This window comes from Furipterus horrens, unplaced genomic scaffold (assembly GCF_987537825.1).
Source record: "Furipterus horrens unplaced genomic scaffold, mFurHor1.1.pri manual_scaffold_3, whole genome shotgun sequence".
Lineage (NCBI taxonomy): Eukaryota > Metazoa > Chordata > Mammalia > Chiroptera > Furipteridae > Furipterus > Furipterus horrens.
In genome coordinates, this window is record NW_028327173.1 from 67,191,161 (window position 1) to 67,202,735 (window position 11,575).

Consider the following 11,575-nt stretch of genomic DNA (forward strand, 5'->3'; position numbering starts at 1 on the left):
AGGGAAGGAAACTGGGGTTCAAATCAATGATTTGGAACATAAGGAAGAAAAAAACAGTCAACCAGTACAGAAGGAGGAAACAAAAATTGAAGAAAATGAGGAGAGGCTTAAGAATCTCTGGGACAACTTTAAACATGCCAACATCTGAGCCATAGGGGAGTGAGAAGAAGAGGAAGAGCAAGAAATCAAAAACTTATGTGAGAAAATAATGAAGGAAAACTCTCCAAATTTGGCAAAGGAAATAGACATACAAATCCAGGAAGCACAGAGTCCCAAACAAGCTAGACCCAAAGAGGACCACAGCAAGACACGGCATAATTAAAATGCCAAAGGTTAAAGATAAAGAGAAAATCTTAGAAGCAGCAAGAGAAAAACAGAGAGTTTCCTACAACGGGGTATCAGCTGATTTCTCAAAAGGAACTTTGCAGGCAAGAAAGAACTGCCAAGAAATATTCAAGGTGATGAAAAGCAAGGGCTTACAACCAAGATTACTCTATCCAGTAAAGCTATCCTTTAGAATGGAAAGGCAGATAACGTGCTTCCCAGACAAGGTGAAGCTAAAGGAGTTCATCATCACCAAGCTATTATTATATGAGATGTCAAAGAGACTTACTTAAGAAAAATTATGAACATTAAAATAACAACAAACTCATAACTATCAACAACTGAATCTAAAAAATAGTGTAAAAAAAAAATCCAGCTAAGCAAACCAGAATAGAAACAGAGTCATAGATATGGAGATCATTTTAAGGGTTATCAGCTGGGAGGGGGAAGGGGGAAAAATTGGGAAATGATGCAGGGATTAAGAAGCATAATTGTTTGGTACAAAACAGAAAGAGGAAAGTTAAGAATTATATAGGAGAGAGGCAGAGGTGTCTGAGGTCCGACCCAAGGCACCAGTGCGCCAGGCGGCGAGGATGTCAGCTTCATTATTCCGGGCCACTGTCCGGGCTGTGAGCTAGAGGAAGCTGCAGCCCACCCGGGCCACCTTCACGCTGACACCTTCAGCAGTAAACAAGATAAAACAACTTCTTAAAGATAAGCCTGAACACGTAGGTCTGAAAGTCGGTGTCCAAACCAGGTGTTGTAATGGCCTTTCTTATACTCTGGAATATACAAAGACAAAAGGAGATTCTGATGAAGAAGTTGTTCAAGATGGAGTCAGAGTGTTCATCAAAAAGAAAGCTCAGCTGACACTTTTGGGAACAGAAATGGACTATGTCAAGGACAAATTATCCAGTGAGTTTGTGTTTAGTAACCCAAACATCAAAGGAACATGTGGCTGTAGAGAAAGCATTAACATTTGACTCCTCAGGACTACCCTGGCCGTGAGCTCCAGGAAAGCCTGTGGAAGCCCTGGGCTCGTTGAAGAAGTCATGGGACTGCCACATGCTTAAGGCTTATAACGCATGGCTGCCTATGAGGAAAATAAAGTGATGCATTTGAAAATGAAAAAAAAAAAAAAAGAATATAGGAAAGGATGAAGCCAAAGAACTTATATGCACGACCCATGGACATGAACTAAGGCGGTGGGATTGCTGGAGGGAAGTGGGGTACTGAGCAGAGGGAAGCAAAGGGGGAAAAAATTGGGACTACTGTAACAACATAATCAATAAATTATACTTTTTAAAAAAGTCAAAAATCAACAGTGTTACAAAGCTGAGAAAGTGATGAAAATTGGAAATGGGCCATTGGATCTAGCTAGCCATCAGGAAGTCATCTGTAATCTTAGGAAGACCAGGTGGTTCAATTGGATGAGAAGTGAGTGGCAGCAGAGGAAGTAGAGAGTGTTCCCAAAGTGCTTTATAGTACAGGAAAATGTCTGAGACCCTCTTGCGTGGCAGGTCATATTAGGACCCAGAAGGCACACAAAAACTACAACCAGGGAAACATACAAGACCAAAGTTTGCGGACCCGGAAACATCTATCTAAAGGCAATTTTAAGACCAAGGAAATAAAGAATGGTATGATGAGCTAAGAAAGAAGAGTAAGTGGGCAAAAGCTCCCAGGTATGCTTACCTGGCATAGGTGTGCCCTTTTTTCCCTAATCCCAATGCACAGAGAATGGGGAGGGGAGTTGCAGGTGGAAGAGCGAGTTGGCTGTACATAAAGGCCAACTGTGAAAAAGACAAGAATGGAGTAGGGGAGGTTAAAGTAGTAGTAGATGGTGAACACTAGACTTGATCATATCTGTAGGCTGAATAGAGGAAACCAGAGAGAAAAAGAAAAAGATTGACATCTAGAGGAGAGACCAGTGGAGAGAGATTTCAGTGCATCTAAAAGTTACTATTAGAATGAAGGGAAAATTCTCTTCCTCCAAGACTAAGGAAGGATGAGGTTAAAATAAGAGTGTTTCTATAGGTGAGTCTACAGGTAGAAGCAAAGAAAGTCCAAGGAGATTGCTCAGAAACTGCTATACTTTCTGTTAATTGTAAAGCAAGGCTACAGGCTGAAAATGAGGGGTATGAGAAGAATGGCTCAAGTTTAAAGGTTTGAAACAGCTGCCTCAGAAGGAATTCTAGAAGCAGCTGACCAGGGACAAGGAAGAGGATTGCCAAGCTGCATTGAGAGCCCAGATGAAATGAAGTCAGATAATTAAAGAATAATGACATTTTCCTGAATTTTAATTTCCATACAGATGCAGAAAATGTTGTCCTGCTTGTATTTGTTCCTACTTCCACAAGAGAAAGAAGCTGATTCTAAAAGAAAGAAAACTCACTTAGATCTTTAAATTAATTTCTGTATTAAAATGGTTTTGCAATATTTGGAAATCAAGCATTTTTGTAAATCACCACCATATGTATTTTCTGCTTGTATCTGTTCACGTCTACCTTTTCACGTTTGGCTTTAAAAAATTATAGGTGGGGGGTGGGGACATCAGCCACAGGGTTTTGTGGATCACACAGCCCCATGCAATTAAGGCGCCATTGTTAATTTTCAAATTGTCATAATCCATTTGAGAATTTAAGACAATTCAAAAAACAATTATGACTGAATGAAAAGTGAATTGGGTAATCAACTGAGATGAAATTCAGTCCAGAGAAACAAAACATTGAGAAAAAAAAACACAGAGTAAGGGAAGAATGAAAGGCATATGGAAATGACTGATTGTGCACGGATGGTCTTTAAAGACTAAGGTTACTTGGCAAGAAGGTGGTATGGGTTTGTGTTACACTGAATGAGATTTAGCTGTTTTGTTAAGTGCAGCAGATCCGGCTTTTTCGTGTTTAAGTTGCATAATAAAAATGTAGAAGCCTACCCAGATGCACATAGATATAGCTATATGTTGTTTACCTCAGACTATCATAAAACAGAAAATAAACAAAAACAGTCCCCACAAACATTATGGAGCAGCTTGCAGCAAAACAGAATTTCGATTGCTTATTCTGATTCGATGAAGGAAGATTAATTTGTGATGCAGTTAAGTGAATTATTACACCCTAAATAAGCAAGTTCAAATGATCACATCCTGTGGTTTTATTTTTTTAATTTGAAATAAATGTAGGTAACAGAATCACCTTCATTTTCAACCAACTTCAAACCACCATGGAAATACTGGGTAGAAGGCTATACTAATGTGTCCTGAATAAATTTTTTTTTAATTCTTGCTCTCTGAAATCTTACATTTCACCCAAGCAAATAGTCCTATGTAGGGGAGTCAAGTATTACTACATTATGGCTCCTGTCATTTTCAATTCTTCTTACTAAACCTTATTTTCCTCCATGCCATTTCCTCCTGTTCCAATCTTCAGCCTGTGCCTTTTTTAAGGCATTAGCCAAGATTTCTCTCCAGTTTGATGCTTTCCTTGGTAAATTACATCTCATCACGATCTTTCTCGTGGTTTGAATTTCCTCTGAACTCATTCATTCATTCACTCATTCATTCATGCATCATTGTGCACTTACCATATAGGAGACCCATAGCATTGAGTTCTGTGTTCTCCATGCAATAAAAGTGCATATATTCTATGCCTCCTCAGGGTCCTGGACCTATGCTAGGCTGCATAAAGTTTATAGAAAGAAGTATATGTAAGTATCTGTTTCTCTCAAAGAAGATTTAAAGACACTAGCTTTTTAAAACAAATCGCAGTACAATAGCATAGTCCACAAAATAAAGGAAAAAATTCAAGTAATAAAAAAGAAAAATTATATCAAAAATTTTCCAAGTTTCTAGCAGCTAAAAAGAAAAGGAGATTAAATGGATAATAAAGCTCTCATTGTCTAGTAAAAGAAATGTTACTACTAAAACAAGATTCTAAGTTGAACAAGGATAACGAAAACATGGTAATGTTGATACTAATAACACAACCTCAGAATCCTTTGCACAGCATTCCAGTGAACAGCTACAAATTTATCAGAGCTGCCAATCAAAATAAATTCTCACTATCTCTTGTATAACTGTTAATTTTCCTCAAAAACTTTGCCATTTGAAAAAATAACAATAAAGCATGCATGTCTGTAAACACTGAAGAACATTTTAGAGCTAAACTGTGTGGCACTACTGATGAAGTCTTATACTTCTGTGTGGCTCCTGTGTATATAATGAGCCTATATATGAGCACATAAAAAACTTTGCCTGGTTGTGTTATAACACAACATGAATTCAGAGACGGAAGATCCTGGTAGTGAAAATTGTGCCTTGAAATGAAGTTGAAGCTGAGCCTTGAAAGATGAGTGTTTGTTGAATGAATCAGCTAAGATTTTGAATTTGTTAACCTATTGAAAATATATTTTTAAATTAATAAACCTATTGAATCTCTACTCTTGCTTAGTGACTTCCCCACTGCAGGTGCATTTTCCCAATAACCCTTCGGTCTTCTCATATTGAATCCTGAATTCTTCTCTTTTCAGCCACCAACTCAAGAAATGGGGGCACATTGGTTGCTGTCTTCAACTTTATCTTCCTGAGATCCAAACAGATTTTGTGTCATCTAAAATAGAGGTTCATTGTAGGGTAAAGAGTTCAAGAAACAAAAAGACCATTTTAATTGCTTCAATAACCCACTGGCAACACCCATTACCTTTGTCTCCTAAATCATCCTTTCAGTTTTCACCAAAAAAAAAAAGGAACTCATCCTCATTTCTCTCCTGTTGCTGGTAGTTGAAGGTTGCAATATGCAAAAGTCTATATGCTATAGAACTCCTCAAATCAGTAAGTACTCAAAATTGTGTGCAAAATATGAATAAAATATTGATTTCATTAAAAATGTTAAGGACTACTTAATTCAAAAACATTTTATATGTTTGCATATTTATTTCTGAATTTGCATATTTGTTTGCATATAACTTGTAAAGATGAATGTTAATTATACTTTAAAATCATTTATAAATTGTAACTAAGAATGTTGTATGAATTTTTAAAACTGCCAAATTCTCAAGTACCACTAATTATAAAGTGTCATGTAAAGTACACTGGAGCAGGCCTCATATTGAAAAAATATTGAGATCTTGACAAATAGAAAAGCAGAATTATTAACTGAGATCACTGATTAAATGATACCTGAGGCAAGTGAAACTTAAGTGACTCTCTGTGCTTTTCCAAAGCATCCATTATCTTTACTGAATTATGATGAGAAACTGATGCTCCTAACCAGACAAATATTTTACCAGATGCCTCTACATTATTCCATGTTTATGTGAGCTTCTGAGAATTATTCCATATTTTAGCTATACTTATTCTGAAAATGACAAGTAAATAAATAGGAATTACAATAAGCAGTAAGGCTACTGCAGCTGCCCTTGTGTCAAATGAGGTGAGCTGAAAAGATTTGACTATGAGCTAATTGGATTTGTAAAATGTTTCCAAGTAATTTAAAAAACATTTACACAAGGTCAGACCTGAACTGGTTTCAAAAAAGAACCACTGAGAAGAATGAAAATCCAAGTAATTATACTGGACATGTAGATCTAACACTGTCTACTAAATTGGGCATGAAATTGGACTTTTAAAAGTACAGTAGGCCTCACACTATAAATCTCTGGACAGTTTTCTGAATTTTTGATAAAATGTTTAATTACCCTAAGCATAGATATGTCATAGGAGTTCTTGATCATGTATAACTTTTCCAAAATTAGTAACTATTGTAAGTCAATTTCTCTTTAATATTCTTAAAGAGTTGCAGCATAATGAAAATTGACCAGTTTGGTCTTGACCAGTGTGGTTCAGTAGTTGAAGCATTGTCCTGTACACCAAAAGGTTGCAGGTTCAATTCCAATCAGGGCACAAGTCTAGGTTGCATATTTGGTCCCAGTTGGAGCACGTTCAGAAGACAACAGATTAATGATTTTCTCTCTCTCTTTCTCTATCTCCTTTCCTCTCTCTCTAAAATCTGTGACTATATCCTAGGGTGAATATTTAAAAAAAAAAAAAAAAAAACAAGAAAAGAAAATTGATTCATTTTGGCTTATTCCAACATCTACAGTCTTGGTAGTAGAAAGACAGTGTTACCAGTTTCTCCTCCTCCACCAGCACCATGCCCCTTGTCTCTATTAGGTTAGGGTTGATTTGAAAATATCTTACTACAGGAAATAATTATGTTAAATTATTTCATGTTGTTTTATTATCAGTATCCTATCTGAATCCATACTATAATTAGAAGTAAAGTCGACACTGAAACAGTAACTAGCTCTTAAAGTTCCATGCTTGTTAAATAGCATTATCTGTACTGGCAGAACAGAACTTAGATCTCAAAAATAATTTGATATTAAAAGACAAAAGAAAACAAATAAGTTTGTAAATTTGTTCTTTTCCTCTGGGTATTAATCATCTCAGGTAAACCTTGTATTGTACTCTTCAAATCTGTGTTAATCGGATTTTAGATTTTGAAAAGCAAAAGGAAAAAAATTGTCTCCCTCTGGTGGGGAATATAATAAGTTTTTCTTTCCTTCTTTCTTTTTTCTTTCTTTTTTTTTTTTTTCTTTTGGTAACTTTTTTTTCTCTTACAGTCAATGTCAGATAGGTTGATGATGCTCTAAAAGAGTACTACTGAATAACGAGATTTTATCATCTTTTGAACAGATTTTATGTTTTGAACATGGCTGACACTCAGAAAAATCCAGAATCAAAAATGACCTTTACTTTGTTCATTTTTTTTCTGAAGAAAATAAAAGGATAAAAGAAGGGAAATATAAAACCAGCATCAAGAATTAGGGAAAATTTGTCTTTACATGAAATATCCAGCATCTAAATAGACTGGGATGCAAAAATTCACTTTAGAACCTGAAGCTTTAGTTTTGAACAAATGTTTCTGAATAAACAGCTTCTGAAGAGGAAGGTCCTAAAATATCCCCTCTCCTTCCACCTGGTCATCTATCAAGCGTTTCCTGTTCTTTCTCCTTTCTCTGTGATCCTGAAACACTCCCACAGCTTCCATTATACCATCTATTGCCTTACATTGTTTGCATGTGAGTCTCTTCAGTAAGATTATGGGCCCTTGAAGGGCCCATGCCTTATGCATATCCGAATCACCAGTGTTAAGTTTGGTATTCAGCACAAGGAAAAACTTACATCTATAACAGTCAGTGTGCAAAGCCTTGGACAAATATACCTGGTTCCTGCCTTCATGAAATACAATCTAATTGGAAATAATAATAGGTTTTAGCATAAAAACAATATATTAAATAGTAGCTACCAAACACAAAACCTATGCAATCTATATTGTAGTTGAAATAAATTAAAACTTCTCTTAAAGCTCTATAGAGTTATTCTCATTGTAATGTGTAGAAAGAATTTTGAACTTAAGTTTGTATGCCTGGATCCATTCATTCCACAAACATTTATCCAGTTACTTACTATGTGTCAGGACCCGTGTCAAACCATGGAAACACATTTTGGTCAAGAAAGCCAGATAAGTGAGTAAACAAAATTTTTAAAGTTCAATATAGACTGTAATTTGTGTTATGAGGGAAAAATAAGGTGAAAGAGAATGGGGTATAGCAATCAGGGTTCAAGCAGGAAATCGATTTTATACTCAATGGGACAATTGAGGAGAGTTCAATAAATTAAGAGCATTTGAAGTGTGAGCAACATTAAGGTAAGCCAATAAGGGACAGTGAAGTACCTTGGGACTACTAAAAAGTGGGGAATCTATACTATCCCTAGGCCTAAAAAGACAAAGTTACCAGAACTAAAAGTGAAAGCTATAAAGCCCTGCCTGGATAACTCACTTGGTTAGAGCATTGTCCCAATTTGCCAAGGTTGTGAGTTCGATCCCCAGTCAAGGTATGTATAAGAATCCACCAATGAATGTATAAATAAATGGGACAACAAATCTCTCTCGCTCACTCTCTCTCTCTCTCTCTCTCTCTCTCTTCCTCTCTCTCAAATCAATAAATAGAATTTTTTAAAAGAGAGAGAAAGCTATAACTGAAAGGGCATCTCCCAAGAGAAACTGTAGCTTTCAGTAGTGAACACAGCACCGGTGGCTTCTCGTCCAGGCCACCATGATAAGAAATGCACTGATCTCACCCTTCCTCTTGCCAACGCCCTACTAAGTCTCCTATTGGCCAAACCAAACCAGAACGCAAAAGGCAACAAGAGTACTGATTTTGTTCCTAAAGAGAGACTCTAGAGGGACACAGCAGAGCACGTTTATAGTCATTCGCTCATCCAATGTTGGTAGAGGTAACACCAGAGATAAAACTGGGATAAGTGGTTGTTGCTGGTGGTGGTGGAGGCGGCAGCGGCAGTGGCGACAGTGGTGGTGGTGGTGTTTTTTAATGGAGACCACAGTCAAGTAGAGGTTTTGAGGCAGGAAAAATCTTGGTGGCCAAACTGCAGAACTAACTAGATGTGTGATCTTGTACTAGTCCCTTTACCTTTTGGGCTACATCAACAAAATGAACAGGTTGGACTGTGATGACCTCTAAGCTCCCTTTCAGCTTGAACCATTTGTGAGTCTCTGAAGTTCATAATTCTATTTCCTTTTATTATCCCTCCCATGATGTGTCAATGAGTGTAAATTGAATGTTTATAAATTAGAGCCTGCTTGGATTTTTTGAGAGTTGACAGTCCCAGAAGTGAGAAAGAAGGGTAATTTAAAAACTGCCTATACTGATCTTACCCACAGAGGTTGGAGCAAAAATATCTGGCCTACATATGAAAGCCAATTAGGAGACCTGGCTCATGTCATAACCAAGGGTGACAGCTCATGGAAAACGCTTTAATTAAAATTATCCCAAGCACATGATTTATTCCCTCTGAAGGTTTCACCAAAGAGTTTTTCCATTTTCAGTCAAAACTCTTTAAAAATCATATTTTCACTAAAGAAAAATTCAAATAACATGGGTCACCTTTTTCTTGTAACTAATATATGTCAGGGTTTTATTGTAACAGTCACAAGTGAAGTGCACTAAATTATTATTCCCATTTCAACTGATTCATTGGGTGGGAACAAGTTTATACACGAGTATATGAGTTGATCCACATGACTGTATCACTGAAAAATGTAAATTATCATAGTATTTATGTACCAACTAACTAAAAACTTGTAGACTTTTCTTTTTTTCTTTTTAGTTCACACTTTTTTCTTGTTCTTATGGAGACTAAATAGCTGCAGATCTCTGTAACATTTCAGAATGCAGTGGTAGAAGGTTAGACATTTCTCAACCCAAACTTCATTTATTCATTTGCTTATTCATTTATTCAAAATTGACTTACTAAATACCAGGCATCAAAGTTTAAGTGTTGACTGGCAAAGGAGAGCCAGTACCAGTCTTCATTAAGTTAATCCATCTAGTGGGAGCTGCCACCAGATGTCACTAACTCCACCTCTCACCATTCACAGCCTTACTGAGGAAGGGAACCTCTTCTAACGCTAAAAACTTCATATTTACCCACATTTATTCAAAAAATAGGTACATTTTAGTGTCTGTTAATTAAAATATATGTATTGACACAAGCTACTATAAACTCATTAATCCTTTCAGTAAATTTGCACTTATTTAACAAAACTGTCTCTATAAGACATTTGAAAGAAAATGGTGCATCCATTAAGGAGACATATAATTTTGCTCATCAACAATATATTATGTGCATATGAAACTGTGGGCCTCTTGCCAAAGAGCTCAACCCCTCCCCCCAGGAATCTACAGAATTCAGGTACAAAGATTTTCTACCAAAGCCTATAATGAGCTAAAGCCAGACTGTGATCTTCACAATTCCAATACACTTGCTGTATTATGCCATGAGAATAATACCATGTTCACACAGTATTACTCTTCATGTCAGTCTCAAGAAGATCTACTTTATTGTCCCAAAAATCTCACAAAGAGCTTGTATTAAAACAGTGTTTAGGTGTTTTAGTTAAGCCTCTTCCACATCCAGCCACCTCTGACTCAGACACAACCAGACAGGAGCAGGAGGAAGACAGGACTTGTAAAGGACACCCATCCTCCTACCACAAAGGTGATGTTTTCAAAATACTGAATGTGTTTCTGATTTTCTGTTTTACCCAACATTATCTTTGCCCCCAAATGAGACTCCTTCATCCCTCAGATAAAGACTCCCAATAATTCCACATCACTAGTTTGACAGATGTGCCCATAAATGTCCAACTTCCCAGTGAAACACAGCTTTATCCGCTATTAGGATACTCTACCATGATAGACAGTACATAGCAAGTATCAAATATAGGAGATGACAGAGAAGAGAGAAGATGGTACTATTTCTAAAGGGCAACGAGCTCCCAGAAAGTGAATTTGACCAGCACCTGAAAGAGGTAGAGAGACCCCATGCCAGTTGGGGAAGACAGCACTCCCAAAGGAGCAGGTAGAAGAAGAAAGAGATAAATGCCATGAGGAAAACAGAAACTCAGGCAGAAGTGCACTTTTCCTCCCTCAAACCCTTTGGTATGTTTTACTTTACCCATTTGATAGTTATCACAGATTAGCTTGTCGTGGGTCCTTTATGTTCTTGTCTCCTCTCCTCTGTTGGACTGTAATTAAATTCACGTAGGGGGCAGCAATATGATAGAGTGGAAATAGCAAAGGATTTATAGCCAATTATGTTCACATCCTAGCACTTCCATGTATATGACCTCAAAAGAGTCTCTCAATCTCTCCTAGCCTGTTTCTTATAAAATATGAATGGCAATGCTTATACCTCAGAGTTGTTTCAAAGATTAAGTGAACTAAGTAAGGCATATGATGTCTAATGTAGATACTTAACAAATATGTTTCTTCCCCAATCCCACCATCATGCTTTGAATAATTTGGTTTGGTTTGTAATCCACATAAAATTTATTCTAAAAGTTGTTTATCAATCACCTTCAATATCTGGCATTGCTAGGGCCTAGGACCATAAACATATGTTCAACATGGGCTCCTCATTCAAGAAGTTCAAGGTTAGCCCTGGCTCTTGTGGCTCAGTTGATTGGAGTGTCATCTTGTAACTGAAAGATTGAGTGTTCAATTCCCATTCAGGGCACACACCTAGGTCATATGTTCGATACCCATTGGGGCACGAACAGGAAGCAACAAATTGATGCTTCTCTCTCGCATCACTGTTTCTCTTCTCCCTTCCTCTCTCCCTTCCTCTCTATTTAAAAGCAATTTTTTAAAAATGTCCTTGGGTGAG

General features: G+C 36.9%; 1 pseudogene; it reads left to right on the top strand.

Moving 5' to 3' along the window:
• The first annotated feature begins 917 nt into the window (after positions 1-917).
• Positions 918-1,331, top strand: LOC150015226 (iron-sulfur cluster assembly 1 homolog, mitochondrial pseudogene; annotated as a pseudogene).
• The last annotated feature ends 10,244 nt before the right edge of the window (positions 1,332-11,575 follow it).